This window comes from Canis lupus, chromosome 31, assembly GCF_011100685.1.
Source record: "Canis lupus familiaris isolate Mischka breed German Shepherd chromosome 31, alternate assembly UU_Cfam_GSD_1.0, whole genome shotgun sequence".
Classification (NCBI taxonomy): Eukaryota; Metazoa; Chordata; class Mammalia; order Carnivora; family Canidae; genus Canis; species Canis lupus.
The window spans coordinates 19,978,979-19,996,754 of record NC_049252.1 but is presented as its reverse complement, the minus strand read 5'-3'; the positions used below and the strand labels follow the sequence as shown (position 1 = coordinate 19,996,754).

The 17,776-nt window shown below is 35.3% G+C and overlaps 1 long non-coding RNA gene across 1 annotated transcript; it reads left to right on the top strand.

The window, feature by feature from the left end:
* Positions 1 to 3,660: 3,660 nt before the first annotated feature.
* On the top strand, positions 3,661 to 16,539 carry LOC111093540. Its single transcript, XR_005382198.1, has 4 exons — positions 3,661 to 3,763; positions 6,630 to 6,954; positions 13,909 to 14,090; positions 16,210 to 16,539. It is a non-coding gene; the product is annotated as an uncharacterized LOC111093540 (long non-coding RNA).
* Positions 16,540 to 17,776: the final 1,237 nt, after the last annotated feature.

The window sequence follows — 17,776 nt, the reverse complement described above, 5'->3', positions numbered from 1 at the left end:
AAATACCATTGAAATCTAAAATTAAGGGACACCTGGGTGACTCAGCGGTTGAGTGCCTGCCTTTGGCTCAGAGCGTAATCCCAGGTCCGGGGATCAAGTCCCACCTCGGCCTGCTTCTCCCTCTGCCTGTGCCTCTGCCTCACTCTCTGCATCTCTCATGAATAAATAAAATCTTTTAAAAAATCTACACTTAAAATGGTGAATTTTATGATATATAAAAGAAAAAGAATATACAAGTACACAACAAATACATTAAAAGATGCTTAACAGAGTTAATCCTCAACTCCACCCCTAGCATGTGGTGCCACACTGTCACTGCCTGAAGAGGGAAGCTGGTTAACTGTTGCCAAGCAACATCTTTGAATCATAGAAACCTTTCCCATCATTTACATGCCTCTCTCAGCATCACCCACCTTAGGTGATGATAGAAGACACATTTCTGTTACGAGTTTTTATTTTTCTTCCAGGATTGAGACATCCAAAGGCTTCTCTTCAGGAGTCTGCCTTGGAGCCATCATGTCACCACAAATGCAAGTTTCTGAGTCGGTTGGGTGGGTCTGTGTGTTGTTACCTGGGCACTTCGCGGATAAAAACATCTCATAACTTTCAAACTTGCCCACCTCACCCTCCACTTCCATTTCTTTAAGGAAGGTAGCTGTTGCTAATACTTTATTCCTAAGTTAGACTTAATTATTGTATTTTCTCACATCATTCCTCTCTGCTGAAGGAATCATGTGTGTGTGTATGTGTGTGTGCACGCATGCGCATGCATATATGTGAATCTCTAGAAATATGTATATGTAAATATGCTCAGCATTTCAGGATCCACACTCCTCTTCCTCTCTTCCCCTCCTCTCTCTTTTCCATATCTTTGTTCCTCCTTTCTACTTTCTTTTTTTTTCTTTTCTTACTTCCCTTCCCGCCTTCTATCCCACCCCACCTCTCTCTCTCTCTGCTTCTGTTTTTGTCTTTGTGTGTGTCTCTGTATATATATACAACTGTAAACAGCCAAAAGGTGTTACATTTCCTCTCTGTAATAGAATGAAGACATGTTGAAATTGGTTGATATTGATAAATACATATTTAGAATGAAATCTCTGAATAAATAATGGGAATAATTTGTATAATTTAATGAAGATGAAGAAACTTGCAATTATATCATGTGATCAATTGTAGCAGTTAGTGTGGCACTATATTTCGTAGAAAAAGGAGGAAGGATATTTATTGTAAAAATATCAATTTTTAATGAGTAAATCTAAGATTTACTGCATAATTGAATTCTTTTCTTAAGGGAAAGTCCATTAAGGACTAAAATTGGTGGGTTTTGTGTTTTGCATTTCCTGCTCATCTCAACCAAGAGAGGGAATTTCAGTTTTGGGATCATAAAAATTAAATGGGGGTGCCCAGGGGGCTTAATCAGGTAATCATCTGCTTTTAGCTCAGGGTCATGATCTCAGGATCCTGGGATAAAGCCCTTCATTGGGCTCCTTGCTCAGCAGGGAGTCTCTTTGTCCTTACCTCTGCCCCTCTCCCCAGCTTGTACACTCTCTCTCTCTCAAATAGATAAAATATTTTTTAAAGTTAGACATAATATAAAGCATATAACTAGTTCTTTTTTTTTCAATTTAAATAAATGAATTTAAGGAGGATGTAATTTGTTTTCCTTGAAATGGTACTAAGAACTCAGAAAAGTTAAAATAATTGACTCCAGCAGCTCTGCTGTAATATCGTGTTTCACTCTTCCTGTAAGCAGGTGGGCTCTACTAAGAAAGCTTTAACAATTTGGTAGCATGACACGCTTTGGGGAAACAAAATCTATAATGACAAATGGAGTAATAAATAAGGAAAGATGAGTAATTCTAATAGATTTATAAAAGCAGAAATTGAAAGGAAGGAAATAAAAAATATTGATTAAACATGACTTCTAAAAAATATCTATTACTCTGGTGACTTTCTTGAATATTTTATAATGCAATTATTCATATGTATTAGAAGTTAATGTTCTAGAAGTTCTGTTGGCCATCCATATTTAATAGGATTTTACAGAAAAAAAAATAAGACTTTTTATTTAAAAAGATAACCATTTTATATGAGCTGTATAAAGTCATTTTTCAGTTTATTTATCTTTATATTCTATGTGTTACTAGATTTCATTATCAAAAAATGACATGCCTACTGCTCACAGCAGCTGCAATCTATTAGCCTAATGGATTGGAATTATAGGCTGCCTTAGGAATTGTCTATTGTGTGGCAAAATCTAATCTAAACCTTATAGTGAAAAGTCTTGCCATTGTTAAATGTAAGAAGTACAATGTGTTCTGGGAGATGTTAGTAAAAAAGACTTTATTATATTTGACCAATCCACGAGAAATTAATATAATGTTTGGGTAAAATAGAAGCTACTTGTGTTTTCTTATTGTTCTTTAGTAGAGCAATTGCACACTGTCAGTGCCCAAAAGTGCTAAATGTAAAATGAGTACTAATTAATTATCTTCTCTTCCTATCAAACACTATGCATATGCTGTGTGTACAAATATTTTATTATTACTCAAAACAGTATCTAGTGAAATTACCTGTATGTATCCATTCAGAAACAACTACAAGAACACCACAATGAGATATTGAGTGCCTGTTCTATACCTAGCATTAGAAATGTGTATTGGTTATAGACATGATCAGATCTCACAAATAACTTTCAAGGAAATAATCTTTTCACATTCTCATAACTAGCATGGAAGTATTCTTACCACTTTATATTATCATATTCTCTCTGTTGTATACATCTCACTTTTACAACATGACATTATCAGCATTGTTTGTTTCAGGGGTTCCCTGATCAGGACTCGGTCCACAAGCAGCAGCCTCTGAAGTCTGAATGTTGACATTCTTAAATCCGATTTTGAAACAAACAGAAAGGGGAGGGAGGAATGATTTCATGTTCTTTCCAGGAGCTACCCAATATTGACATAGGGAGTATCCAGCAAAAGAGATAAGACACCTGTTAACAGATGGAATCAGTGCAGTAAGAGCACTACTGAGGAGAGCTTGCATGCAGCCAAATTTCCAAGAGGAAAGAGAGTCACCATTGCTACTGCTGCCAAGGACAATTGAGGCACCTTGACTCAACTCTTCAAACCTACAAAGATGAGGGGGGTGCCTGGGTGGCTCAGTTAGTTTTGCGTCCGACTATTGATTTTAGGTCAGGTCTTGATCTCAAGCCCCACGTTGAGCGCCATGCTGGGAATGGAGGCTACTTAAACAAAACAAAACAAAAAAACAAGACAAAAATAAACCCAAACAAACAAACACTTATAAGAATGATAGAGCTCTGGAAACTCATTTGTGACTGATCTAACCCTGATATTAGCTATTAAATCCATTAGAACTTATTCTTTAAACATTCAACCTTCCTTTATACATTTTAGTTATTCCTCCATGAATAGCTCCTTCCCTACAAATAAATCTAAGTTATTGTTATGGACTGAATGTTTGTGTCCTCCCAAAATTCATATGTCCAAGCCGTAACTCTCAAAGTGGTGATAGTAGGAGGTGAGGCATTTGGCAAGTGATTGAATTTAGATGAGGTCATGAGAGTGGAACCCCAGGATGGAATGGTGTCCTTTTACAAGAATCAGAGTTCTCAGTTCTCTCTGCCATGTGAGGACACAATGAGAAGGCAGCCATCCACAAGCTAGGAGGAGGGCTCTCATCAGAAACTGAATCTGCCAGTGTCTTGATCTTGGACATCAGAGCTGTCAAAACTGTAAGAAATAAATGTTTGCAAAAAAAAAAAAAAAAAAAAAAAAGAAAGAAATGTTTGCTGTTTAAGTCACTCAGTGTATGGAATTTTGTTACAGAAATTGAAGCCAACTAAGATGATCGTTTATATTTAAAATTAAAACAAATAATGAAAAACGCTTAGCTAATTGAAGGTTCATTTTTCATGCTTAATATTAGCATTATCAAACTTAAGAGATAGGAAGTGATCTGAAATGTAAATAAAAATAAAACAGCTATAACACATGAACATTTTCTTATCTGTCTTCGAAAAGGGAAAAAAACTGAATCATACTATCATAGGATTTAAATCTGGGAGAAAGCTGATCATTTAGAAACATAAAGTATCTCCATCAGTTCTCAAGGACACCCTCTGTTTTGTCTCTTTATCTTCTCTCTGTCCCTGTCTCTCTCTTTGTCTTCCTCTCTCTCTCACACACACACAGATAACTCATTCATTTATTTTCAATTAAAAAAAATTTAGTAGGCTTTCCCAATGTGGGGCTTGAAATCACAACCCTAATATCAAAACCTGAGTTGAGGATCAGAAGTTAGAAGCCTAATCGTCTGAGCCACCCATGAGATCCTTTTTTTTTTTTTTTTTATATCTAACAACACTTAATGTTCTCTGATCATGTGCTTATAATTTAATTTGGAAGACAAAATATATGCTAAGTCAATCATTTAACACACATTTAACCAATGTCATTATTGTGTCAAATATATGCACACATTAGGTAAATAACAAAAATAATTGAAGCACTAAAATATAACATCAGACTCCAAGGAGAATACGAGAATTGCAGATATAATGACCAGAGATGAGCATTACTGAGATTTTATTGCAAATAGAATTTAGACAGAAGATATAAATTCAGATAAAGGTAGAAAAGAAGAAAGTCCACTCAACTAGTATATTACAATGCAAACTGGGCAGGGGTCTAGAAAGGAGAGGAATATTGACATTGACTAGCAGAGAAGACTCTAAAAAAAATATGGACATAGCTCATTGAATTTACTCAGGACAAAGACATTTCCTATGGATTTATACTTAAGAAAAATGCATGTGTGCATTATTCCATACAATTTCAGAAACTTAATAGAACTTATAACCTATCATTTTACGAATCAGCTCAAGAAAATATCGTGTAGGAAAATCCTTACTCCAGTATTTTGAACAGGAAAAATTCTGAGTCAGAGTATGTAGATGTGACAGGCACCTTGAATAAATAACCTCCTCTTCATTCACTTCTGTTATAAAGAAGCTGAGCTGGGGAGTCGGGGTGCAGATTCCATTTTCAATGTAATGTCCTGGGGATGTAAAATAAGAGTGAAGTATTTTGGAAGTTGTTCAAGATCTGATTCCTTTCTGGTCATTTTCCCCATATAGGACATGCTTCATTGGAATCCATAATTATTGTCAAATTCTGTTGACTAACTTGACAGTTTGTGACCTAACTTGGAACCACCCAACTGATATCACGTAGAACAGAAACAACCCATTTCCATTTTGGATCCCAAATCACATTTTCATAAATGAAATAAAGGACTGTTGGTTTTATATTCCACTACATCTTGTGGTGGTGTTTTACACATATTGGAACAAATTTATTATCAGGAATGGGATGCTGTAATAATAAAACACTCAACTTGGAAAAGGCAGTCTGCAGTTACTCAAAGAACTTAAAGAAAATGAGAAAAATATTATTGAGGGATGGGAAAAAAGATGACTAGTGTTTGTGGATGGCAGGAAGCTAATCAAACTGTTGCCTGTGCTGTGGTATATAGAAATTTTACCTAATGAGTTATTGGATCTGACTATGGATATTTAGACACAAATCTCCAAATTGTTTAACTGCATATAATTCCAAATTGTTTAGCTGCATATAATAAAATACAAGGAAGGAAGATGATCTAAGGGTGAGACTGGTATATTTTTAAGAACAATTGAGAGGAAATGTGGGGAGTTGTAAATACTTTGTGGTCAGATGGAATATGGTGTTTAAGCCCTACATTGTATGGTGGTTCTTTATGCAGCAGTAGATAATCAGAACATAAAGTCAGCTGAGACGAAGATAGGGGGTAAATTTGGAAGTTTCAGGATAGAGCAAAAGGTATGATTTTCAAATAGAATAAATGGACTATAAAGCTTAGTGTGATTGCTAGTCAACACTAATGTCTCAATTATGAATAACTGAGATAATAATAAATAATAATAATAAATAATAATAAATAAATCACTAATGCATTATAAATCATAATTTAAAATTTTTCCTATTATGTTTAAAGTAGGGCTTTCTCCTGCCAGTATACACTCTTAGCAATCTACATAATGAACACAATTTTATAAGAACTGTTCTCAGAGCATCATCTCACCACAGATTAGTGTCTAGTTTAAGACTGTCTTAATCTGAGCTGTGGACCAAATGGAGGGGTTAGTAGACACAAACCTGCCAAGTAATATAGATACTGAGAGGCACACAGAGTGAAGGCATAAGATAAAGTCTATAATGCAACCAAAATTATGCATAGTAGAAGCCATGGTAAGTATAAGGTATGAGGGAAAGAGGATTAATAAATATATTCACCAGCAAATATATATATATGTATATATATGTATATGTATACATGTATTATAATTATATATATTTATATTACAAACTGAATGCATTCTCTAAAAATTCATATGTGGAAGCTCTAATCTCTACTGTAATGATATTAAAAGTCTTTGGGAGTCTTTGGGAGGTTGTAGGTTTAGCGGAGGTCAGGGAAACGTAGCTCCCATGATGGGAGTAGTGTCCTTATAAGACAAAACTAGAAAGTTACCTATCTCTCTTTTTCTGCCATATGAGGATATAGCAAGAAGATCGCAAACCTGGAAGAAGTATCTCACCACACGCTGAGTCTGCTGGCACTTTGATCCTGAGATTACCAGCCTCTAGAAGTGTTTGAGACACACTATTTATGATACTGATGATCCTTAATTTAGGATGTTTTGACTTACTATTTTTTTATTTCACGATGGTGCAAAAGTGATATGCATTCTTCAGAAACTGCAAATCAGATTTTGAGTTCTGCTATTCTCCTGGGCTAACAATCAATATGGTGTATGGCCCTCTCTTGTGTCCCTGGGCGATGGCAGTGGCCTGACCTCCCAGTCAGCTACGTGATTACAAGGTACAACCATTTTGTTTTTCACTTTCTGTACAGTATTCAATAAATCACATGACATATTCAACACTTTATTGTAAAATAGGCTTTGTGTTAGATGGTATGGCCAACTCTAGGCTCAGGTACTTACCATCTTTAAAGTAGGCTAGGCTAAGTTATAATGTTCAATAGCTTAGATGTATTAAATGCATTTTGACTTATGATATTGCGATTTATGATGAGTGTATCTAGACATAATTCCACTGTAAGTCAAGAAAGGTCTGTATCTTGTTATAGCAGCCTGGGCTAAGAATCTATATCTATATGTATATCTATGTCTATCTTAGAGCAGTGGAACAAGAAAGTGTAAAATTTATGGAAGAGCAAAGATTAAGGAACCTGATGTTGATTCAGAGAAATGTCTTACTTATAGAGTAATTAATTAATTAATTCACAAAAATATGCTGAATGTTTAAAATAAATAGGCCCTGGGTCACCTGGGTGGCTTAGTCAGTTAAGTGACCGACTTTTGGTTTAGGCTCAGGTCATGATCTCCAGGTCCAGAGATGGAGCCCTGCATTGGTCTCTGCACTCAGAGGGGAGGTCTGCTTCCCCTTTCCCTTGGCATCTCTTTCAACTTACATACTTTTTTTCTCTGAAATTAATAAATAAATCCTTTAAAAATAATAAAAATAAAATGAATAGGCTCTGCTCTACATATTAGAGATGAACATGTTGACAAAATAGAATCCTAACAAACTAGCAAGGGATACAGATCTTAAATTTAAAAAGCATACACATATAGGGCATCTGGGTGGCTCAGTCATGTAAGCATCAGACTCTTGATTTCAGCTCAGGTCATGATCTCGGAGTAGTGAGATGGAGCCCCATCTCAGGCTCCTCACTCAGCAGGGAGTCTGCTTGTGGATTCTCTCCCTTTCTCTTCGTGTGTCCTCCCTTCCCCTCATTCTCTCTCTCTCTCTCTAAAATAAAATAAATATGTAAAAAGATAAATAAATAAAAAGTGTACACAAATATAGACATAGTTAAGAGATTTTTTAAAATTAAATGTATAAATATACATACACATATAAAATACATCACAATAAGTAGAAATATACATACTATAGCAAGGCAAGGTAATGGGAAATAGAATGGGGTAGCTTGGTATTCCCTGTCAGGTAGTCAGGAAGGTCCCATTGAAGAAAGAGCATTTTTGGAGAGAAATGAAAGAAGGGAGAAAGGCACCTGAACAAACATTTCAGGGAGAAGGAATGTAAGTGCCTAGGTCCAAGAAAGGGTGTGTGTGTGGGGGGGTGTTTGGGATTTTTTAAGCAGCAAGTGACTGAGCAGGAGTGAGAATAAGATAGATTTGAAATGACAATGTAGACAGAAGCCACCATTCAGGCAGTAGGTTTTCCTTTGAGAGATACAGAAAGCCAATAGCAGGCTTAGATCAGGAGACTGACATGACCCAATATATATTTTAGTAGGATCCTTCTCATCTCTGTATAGAGCAGAGCAAAGCAAGAGTGGAAGCAGGGCCTCAGTTAGTAGACTATTGAGCTGTCCTGAACAAACATGATGGAGCTTGCGACTATAGTAGTTAGCTGACATGATGGAAGGCAGTGATCACATATGGGATAGATTTTGAAAGCAGAGCCTAAGTCACTGCTGATGGATTGTTTCTGAGAGATAACAATTTCAAGTTCTAGTTCACTTATTAGTTCTGTTTGTTTTGTTTCCCCAAGCATCTAGATGAATGGTAGCTCTACTTCCTGAGGTAGAGAACAGTGTCATAGGAGTGATTTTGGAGCTGATAGAAGAATTCAGTTTGCCTTAGAATGTGTTAATCTTGAAGTACAATTTTATCATCTGCATGTCATTTGTTAAAGGATTTTGGTCTCTTGGTAACTGGATGGGGTGCCAGGTCATTCGTTCAATTATAGGATGCAGTGGGAAGCATAAATTGGAAGTGATGCATGGGAGGAGAGGTACATTTGTTGCTCAGTCTCAAGCACCATTGTCAAATACTAAGAATATTATATAATGGTAAGAAAAGAAAGGCATATTTTTGATTGGTCTGTTGATCACGACACATAGGCCCCTTTCATGATTAAATCATTATGGTGAGAGGGCAGCCTGGGTGGCTCAGCGGTTTAGTGCCGCCTTTGGCCCAGGGCCTGATCCTGGAGACCCGGGATCAAGTCCCACATCAGGCTTCCTGCATGGAGCCTGCTTCTCCCTCTGCCTGTGTCTCTGCCTCTCTCTCTCTCTCTCTCTCTATGTCTATCAAGAATAAATAAATAAATAAATAAATAAATAAATAAATAAATAAATCTTAAAAAAAAGATAAATCATTATGGTGAAAGATGTGGTCTCTATAGCAGTACCCAATCCTGAGTACAATAGATGAAAAGTATTTTTTAGAAAAATGTTAGAGTGCAGATGCAAAATAATTTTTCACTGACTGAAAGAGAGCTAGAAATATACAAGAAAAGCACTAATTCATATATTTTAATACCATTTATGTTATAGTTGATAATAAAAGGAACACACAATTTATGTGCTAGTTAAAAAGTATAAGTTAAACACACATAATTTATATGCTAGTTAAAAAGTAGAAGTTAAAAGTATAAGTTAAACAAATCTCCATTAATTCACCAGAACAACATATCAAAAATAGTTTGAAGGTATAAGCAGCTATTTTTTATAAAGGCAGGTTTTAAAAAGTTTGCAAACGTGTAGAGCAATGCCATTCCTCTCACCAATTAAACATTTTATGTTTTCAGGGAAGTCTTAGGGTCATAGCAAAATTGATGAGAAGGTACAGGGATTTCCTATATACCATACCCTGTTCCCACATGTGCAGCCTCTCCCATTATCAACCTCTCTCACATTAGTTACAACTGATAAACCTACATTTACCTCCGGGTTCACTCTTGGTATTTTACTTTCTATGGGTTGGGATGAGTGTATAATGACATATGTCCTTCATTACTGTATATCATATGGAGTATTTAAACTGTCCTAAAGATTCCTTGTGTTCTACTTATTCACCCTTCACCCACCCTTACTCCTGGAACACACTGACCTTTTTATCGTCCCCATAGTTTTACCTCTCACAGAATGCCACATAAATGGAATCATACAGTATGTAGCCTTTTCAGACTGACTTCTGTCACCTAGTCATATACTTTATGATTCTTCCATGTCCTTTTGGCCCAATAGCTCATTTCTTTTTAGTGCTGAATAATATTCCATTGTCTATATATTCCACAGTTTATTTATCCATTCACCCACTGAAGGACATCTTGGGTGTTTCCAAGTTTGGGCAATTAAAAGTAATACTGTTATAAACATATGTGTAAAAGTTTTTGAGTGGACAGACATTTACAAGTTCTTTGGGTGGTTACCAAGGAGCAAAATTGCTGGAACATATGGAAGAAATATGTTCAGTTTTGTAATGAAGCGCCAAAGTGTCTGTGCCATTTTGCATTCTCACCAACAATAAATGCAAAATCCTATTGCTCCACAACCTCACCAGCATTTGGTATGCTTTTCACCAGTAATATTTTTGGTAAAATACTTTCTAATATGAAATTTGGTCATTGATGCTAACATACCATGGAGTTCTTATTGTTATTTTTCAATTAATAAATAAATATTTTAAGAATCACTCTGTTTTAATTAATAATATAGTAAATATCAATGCCTACATAATCCACAAAAAATTGTGATCCATATTAGAGTTCTTTAAGGAAACAGATCAATAGCATCTATATATCTATATCGAGAGAGAGAGAGAGAGAGAGATTTATTATAAGGAATTAACTTATGTAGTTGTGAAAGCTGGTAAGTCCAAATTCTGTAAAACAGACCGGTAGTGCAGGAAATCCAGGGGGAATTGAGGTTACAGTTTGAAAGTTTAAAAACTTTCATGCAGGAAGAGACAATGTTGTAGAAAAAGTTCAAAGGCAGCCAGCTAGGCCCACCCACACTATATGAGGATAATTTGCTTTACTCAGCTAAACCAGTTCAAATATTAACAGAAACATACAGAATATTCAGGGTACATGGTTGGGTCAATGGTTGAGCATCTGCCTTTGGCTCAGGTAGTGATCCCCAGGTCCTGGGATCAAGTCAGCATTGGGCTCCCAGCAGGGAGCCTACTTCTCCCTTTGCCTATGTCTCTACCTCTCTATCTGTGTCTCTAATGAATAAATAAATAAAATTTTAAAAATACCATAGAGAATAATCTTTGTCCATCTGGGAACCCGATGGCACAGTAAAGTTGACATATTAGCCATTACTTATTTTTTAGAGTATAAATCTGTCCTGAAAGTAAAGTTTTGGATGTGTTTCATATAATATCCTGCTCTGTGTGTGTGTGTGTGTGTGTATAGAATATCCCATGTGTGTGTGAGTGTGTGTGTGTGTATACACAACTAAGCTGTATAAAAAAGATACATTTTATTTATGCTACTTTAGGCAGACATTTGGATTTTTTTATTTTTGTTATAAACAAGTTTTTATGACCTAAGACTCTTGTTTTTGTCACAAGAAGCATGTTTTTGTGCTTCTTGCTGCATTTATGCAGATTTTCTAAAATCCATGTAGATGAGTAACTGCATGGTCACAGATTTTCTAAAATCCATATAGATGGGGAACTGCATGGCCACATGGATATGTTCAAGTTCAGATTTATAAAATAATGGTAATTTGTTTTCAAAACTGACAATTTGTTTTCCAAATATACTAATTTATACTCTCACCACCAATTGCATAAGGATTTTCTCTAAATTGTCACCAACTATAGGTGTTGTTAAAATTCTTGATGTTTGCCATTTTTTTGGGGAGAAAAAGATTTTTTCCTACAATCTTAATTTTGAGTTGAGCAGGGAGAGGACTATGGATTAGCTGATAATAAATTATCAGGAGAAAAGACAGGGCATATTTATAATTGCATACATTTGCACTCACTAATGAGTAACTTAATAAGTAACCAGAGTTAAGGTTTATATAATGACTCAACAAAAAAAAAAAAAGAAAAAGAAAAAGAAAAAAAAGAAAGAAAAGAAGAAAAAAAAGAAAAGAAAGAAAAGAAAGAAAAGAAAAGAAAAGAAGAAAAGAAAGAAAAGAAAAGAAAGAAAAGAAAAGAAAAAAGAAAAGGAAAAGAAAAAAAAGAAAAGAAAAGAAAAGAAAGAAAAGAAAAAAGAAAAGAAAAGAAAAGAAAAAAAAGAAAAGAAAAGAAAAGAAAAAAAGAAAAGAAAAGAAAAAAAAGAAAAAAACCCTCAGGGCTCCAGGGCTGGGGGCATCAACATGAAAAGTTCTCTTGGGCTTCTTGATGCTAATGGGAAGAGGCAATCTGCCTTCTTCCTGACTGGAAGTTTCTCTGTAGGGGTGAAATTATGGTGGCTGAATTCATACTCCCAAGTGCTAAATCAGTCCTCTTTCAAATAGGAAAATCCTTCTGGGGGCAGGGTGGGGGTGTCAGTGACAGTTGTATAACTGTTTGGTTTTATTGTTTTGTTTTTTTTCTTTCTGGGAGGGAGGCTCTGCTTAAGTTTAGATATGTTCATTTCTGCAGCTTTTTAAAGATGTTTCCAGTTTTAAATAAGCCATCTACCACTTTGGTAGGCTGCTAATTGCTTTATCTAATACGGTAATATTGAATGTTACTGAAGCCTAGTTTTACATTTTCTCTGATGATTAATGACTTTCAGCATCTTTTTAAATTTTTTTTAAAGTAGGCTCCGTGCCCCTGAGACCAAGACCTGAGCTGACATCAAGAGTCAGCCACTTAACCAACCAAACCACCCATGCTCCCCAACTTTGAGTATCTTCTGACTTGTTAAAAAACTTTACAGATGGCCTGTTTTGTAACATGTCTGATCATGTTTTGGCCATTATTGTTGTATCGAGCTATTGTACTTTTTCTTCTTAATTTGTAGACTTCTTTCTATATTTTGGATACTATTTTTTTGTCAGTTTTAAGTACTGGAAATGACTTCTCTATGTTAAGGAATTTGGATAAAAGAGGCTTTGCATTTTGTGTTATCTAATAATTTATCTATTTTTAGTACCTCATGTCTTCTTTCATACTTTTTCTTAAAATACTAAAATTTGGGGCTCCTGGGTGTTTCAGTTAGTTGAGCATCTACCTTTGGCTCAGGTATTAGTCTCAGCAGGGAGTCTACTTCTCCTTCTCCCTCTCCCCTCCCTTCCCCAAGCTCTCTTTCATTATCTCTCTCTCAAATAAACTAAATAAATAAATAAATAAATAATAGTTAAAAGTTTTGAGTAGTAGACATAATTCTAAATATGTTCATTACCCAAGGTTCTGGTCACTTGGAATCAAACACTAAACTAGGAACTGTTATGAAGTGATTTTACAGAAATAATTTAAGTCCCAGTTAGTTGACCTTAAGATTCAGAAATCTCCTGGTGGGGATTCAGAAATCTCCTGGTGAGCTTACCAGGAGCCTGTTAAAAGCAGAAAATTTCCTCCAGGTAGCAGAAGCAGAAGTCAGAGTTTCAAAGCACAAGGAGGGTTTGGTGTACTGTTGCAGCTTAATCGTGGAGGATCCATATGATTAGAAATGTAGAGGTCTCTAGAAGTTCAGTGTGGCTCCTGCAAATAGCCTGCAAGGAAACGGGGACCTCAGTCCTAAAACTACAAAGAACGGAATTCAGCCAAAAAACCTGAGTAATCCTGAAAGAGTATTTTCCCCCTAGGCCTCCAGGTAAGAGCCCAGTCTGGCCAACAACTTGATGTGATCTTGTGAGAACCTAAGCAAAGACCGTATCTGAGCTTATCTGGACACCTGACCTATAGAACTGTGAGATCAAAAATGGATATTGTTTTAAGTCACTAAGATGGTGTGACTTTCAATGTAGCAATAGAAGCTAATATATATTTGCCTTTACACTTCAATCTTTTTTTTTAATCTTTTTTTAATTTTTATTTATTTATGATAGTCACACAGAGAGAGAGAGAGATAGAGAGAGAGAGGCAGAGGGAGAAGCAGGCTCCATGCACCGGGAGCCCGACGTGGGATTCGATCCCGGGTCTCCAGGATCATGCCCTGGGCCAAAGGCAGGAGCTAAACCACTGCGCCACCCAGGGATCCCTACACTTCAATCTTTAATGTGAAGACTTGGTGAGGTTTTATTTTTATTTCCTCCCTATGAAACTGCATGATAGAAATTAGGTATACATTTTCATTTTTCCACATAGCAACTAGTTGCTTTAAAACTATCATTTGTTCCTAACCTAGCAAATTCCATTTAATAAATATTAAACTTCTCTCCTTAATAATAAAGGATCTTTTTTTAACGGTTTTATTTATTTATTCATGAGAGACACACAAAGAGAGGCAAAGACACAGGCAGAGGGAGAAGCAGGCTCCATGCAGGTAGCCCAATGTGGGACTCGTTCCCAGGACTCCAGGATCACACTCTGAGCCAGAAGGCAGACAGACACTTAACCGTTGAGCAACCCAGGCCTCCCAATAACAAAGGATCTTATAACACTTATTCTCATCATCCTTGTTCTGATATACTATTATTTTCTAGTATTTTTAGTGTTTTTTTTTAATTTTAAAATTAATTATTGATGTTATTGTACATATTGTGATAATCATTTGTAAGGATATTTTTATTATCTTACATCAACTAAGTTATTTGTTTTTTACAAGCTTACTTGCTCCCCAGATCATTCTTTATTCATTACATTCCTCACATCTCAGATCATCCTTCTAAGATTATTCTTCTTATGCCTGAATTTACTGTAGCAAAGTTATATTGATTACATTCCTTAGCTTTTTGCACTATTTAATATTAAAGTAGTAATATTCAGAGGCACCTGGATAGCTCAGTTAATTAAGCATCCAACTCTTGATTTCAGCCCAGGTCATGATCTCAGGGTTATGAGATTGAGCCCCATGTTAGGCTCTGACTCAGTCTACTTAAGATTCTCTCCCTTTCCCTCTGTACCCCCCATTCTCTCTCTAAAATAAATAAATAAAAGCTTAAAAAATATAAAGTAGTAATAGTCAAAAGCCAACTCTGAAGTTATCTTGTTAAACACTAGTACTACCTTTTCATTTTACAGATGAGAAGATTAAACCCCAAAGGCTGAGCTTTATAAGGCCACAAAGAAACTTAGCAGAAAAACTACAACATTTCTGGGTCTTATCTTTTCTCCATTTGGTTACCTCACCATGATTCCCTATATAAATTTCCCTCTGACTCAGAAACTTGAGTGAACTTGAGTGAATTTGAACTCATTTTCACCCCCACTTTCCATGATAACCTCTTGTCTAATTCTCAGAACTCTGAGGGAAGTTGGATGAGGGAATAAAGCACTGAAAATACTCTTTTTGACTGTCTTAGTTTAAAAACAGTGGTGGGTATTTTTAATAATATCTATGTAGCCGTGCTTCCAAAATTTGTCCTAGGACTAGAGTACATTGAATGATAAAGTAATGATTTCTGCTCTGGTATCCTGCTGTTAGTGTCTATCAAATAAAATGTTTATCGTTATTCATTTATAGAAGAAAATTGAGAGTGTTGATTTCTAATTATTTCCCTTGCACATCAGGAATATTACACTTCATTTAATTGATACAGAGAATGAGTAAAATCATCACATGAATATTTCATAGTAATAACTCTTATGTTTGAAGTTAACATATTTAGAGTATATTATTTAAGAAACTTCGTATAAGTGATACCTTCCATGTGTCTACCAGGCAAAAGTAAAATAAGGCAAGATTTTTAGAAAAGAAAAGTTATTTTTTTTAATATCTTATGATTCACCAGTTTTTAAATTGCCTTTTAGAAGTAGAATATGGCCCACTATTTTAATTGCATGTTCATTGTTTGTGCAACAAACTCATTCAGTGAATTTAATTTGGAAAATTCCTAATATATGTATTATTTATTCTGCATTTTGTATCATCACAGAATCTTATAAACTGCCAGTGACTCACATAAACCTAATTGATTAAATGTTCACTCAAATTTATGACTCTGATTAGACACTAAGTGTTTTGCATACAAATCATTTTATGCTGGTTGGGTCCGTTTAAAGCATCACAGTGAATTTTATAAATGAATATTGACATTTCAATACTGCAACATTTTGCTAACATATCATCTGATAACAACAAAAATAAGCAAAGGAATTTAAAAGAAGAAGGCAATTTAATTTCATAAATAAAGCAGCTCAGTCTCCATTCACTATGTGCAATTAAAGAGATTAATCTTTGGTTGCAGCCTCGTGGTGACTACCATAATGGAAGTGGAGAGAGTCTATAAAAAAAGTCAGCATTGTTATCAAACAGCATCATATCCTACAAGGAAATCATTCATGAAAGGAGAAGTCAATAGCAGCAAACTTCATTCATCTCATTTTTTAAAAAAATGCCCAGCCACCCCAGCCTTCATTAACCACTCTAATCGGTCAACAGCTATCAACATCAAGGCAAGACCTTCTCCCAGAGAAAAAGAAATTTAACTCCATGAATGCTCAAATGATGGTTAGCATTTTTTAGCCATAAAATGTTTTTAATTAAGGTAATAAAAAAAGAAAAAAATAAATTGTTTGTAGCTATCTATAAGCATCCCTTCTTCATACAGAGACTGTATCTATATTGGATAAACCCTATAATCAGATTTCTAGTAAGAAAAAATAAAACACAGTTGCTTCAACACCCAGTATGCAACCAGTGTGCAAAAAAGCAATAGCTGTCTTGCCTTCAAAGTGATATTTTTCTTACACAATTTTTTCCTCTTGATGGGCTAGATGCCCAAGTGTACTAGAGTTCTTGGTATTGTCATTGTTTCTACCATGTCTTTTTTCTCTTCTCTCAGTTATGCTTTAGACACTCTATGCTTTCTTATTGATCTTTGTCTATAACTTTGGGACTTATGAAATGATGTTTGTTTCATGGGTACTTGTTTCTGGGGAAGAGTGATACAAAGTCATTCATACTTTGTTTTCTAACTATCTTGGTTAGTTACACAAAATTCTATTAACACAAAGATTACAAGGATAACTAGAAGGACTTTTGAAATAGGGTCCTGAGATCTAGTCCTGCACTGGCCCCCCACAAGGAGCCTGCTTCTCCCTCTACATATGTCTCTGGTCTCTCTGTGTCTCTCATGAATAAATAAATAAAATCTTTTAAAATTTTTCCAGATTTCCTTAGCCTTAAGATAATGTTATTTTTATCTTTTTTCTCCCGTTTCCCAACAATATGAAAAGTCACTCATATGTTAGAAATGCAGCCCAATTAGAATGTCTCATCAGAACATAAAATTTCTGAAGGGACAATACTTCATTTTGCAAAGATTTATAGAAGCTTTGAAATTAATGTATGCTTTTCTACTGTTGGATGGGTCAAATTCTTGGAAAAATCAGCTTTCTCACTGATCTCTAGAAGTGAAAAAGCAGTATGATATTGATTTATTAAACTTCTCTTTTTTCCAGAGAAAATTCTCTGGATGGCGAAGTTAATACTTCAGGTACAAAAAGATTTATAGTAATACTTCCCACATAACCATATTTCAGTGAAAAAGGAATCAAAATAAGACCTACACACTGTATGTCCTGTTGAGTTGATGGGATACATCAAGAAGTAATGTGTTATGTAATCATAATCCTCATCTCCTTGTCTGACAAGTTGACCACATTGGTAGACAGGCTACTAGGTAATTCCAGTGATTAGAACAAGTTCATGGTAAGATCTTGGATTTAGTACTCTCTAAACCACACTTCTTTCAAATATATATTACTAGTGCAGCGGGTGGGGGGTGGGGGACTTGGTTTAGAATTGATAAA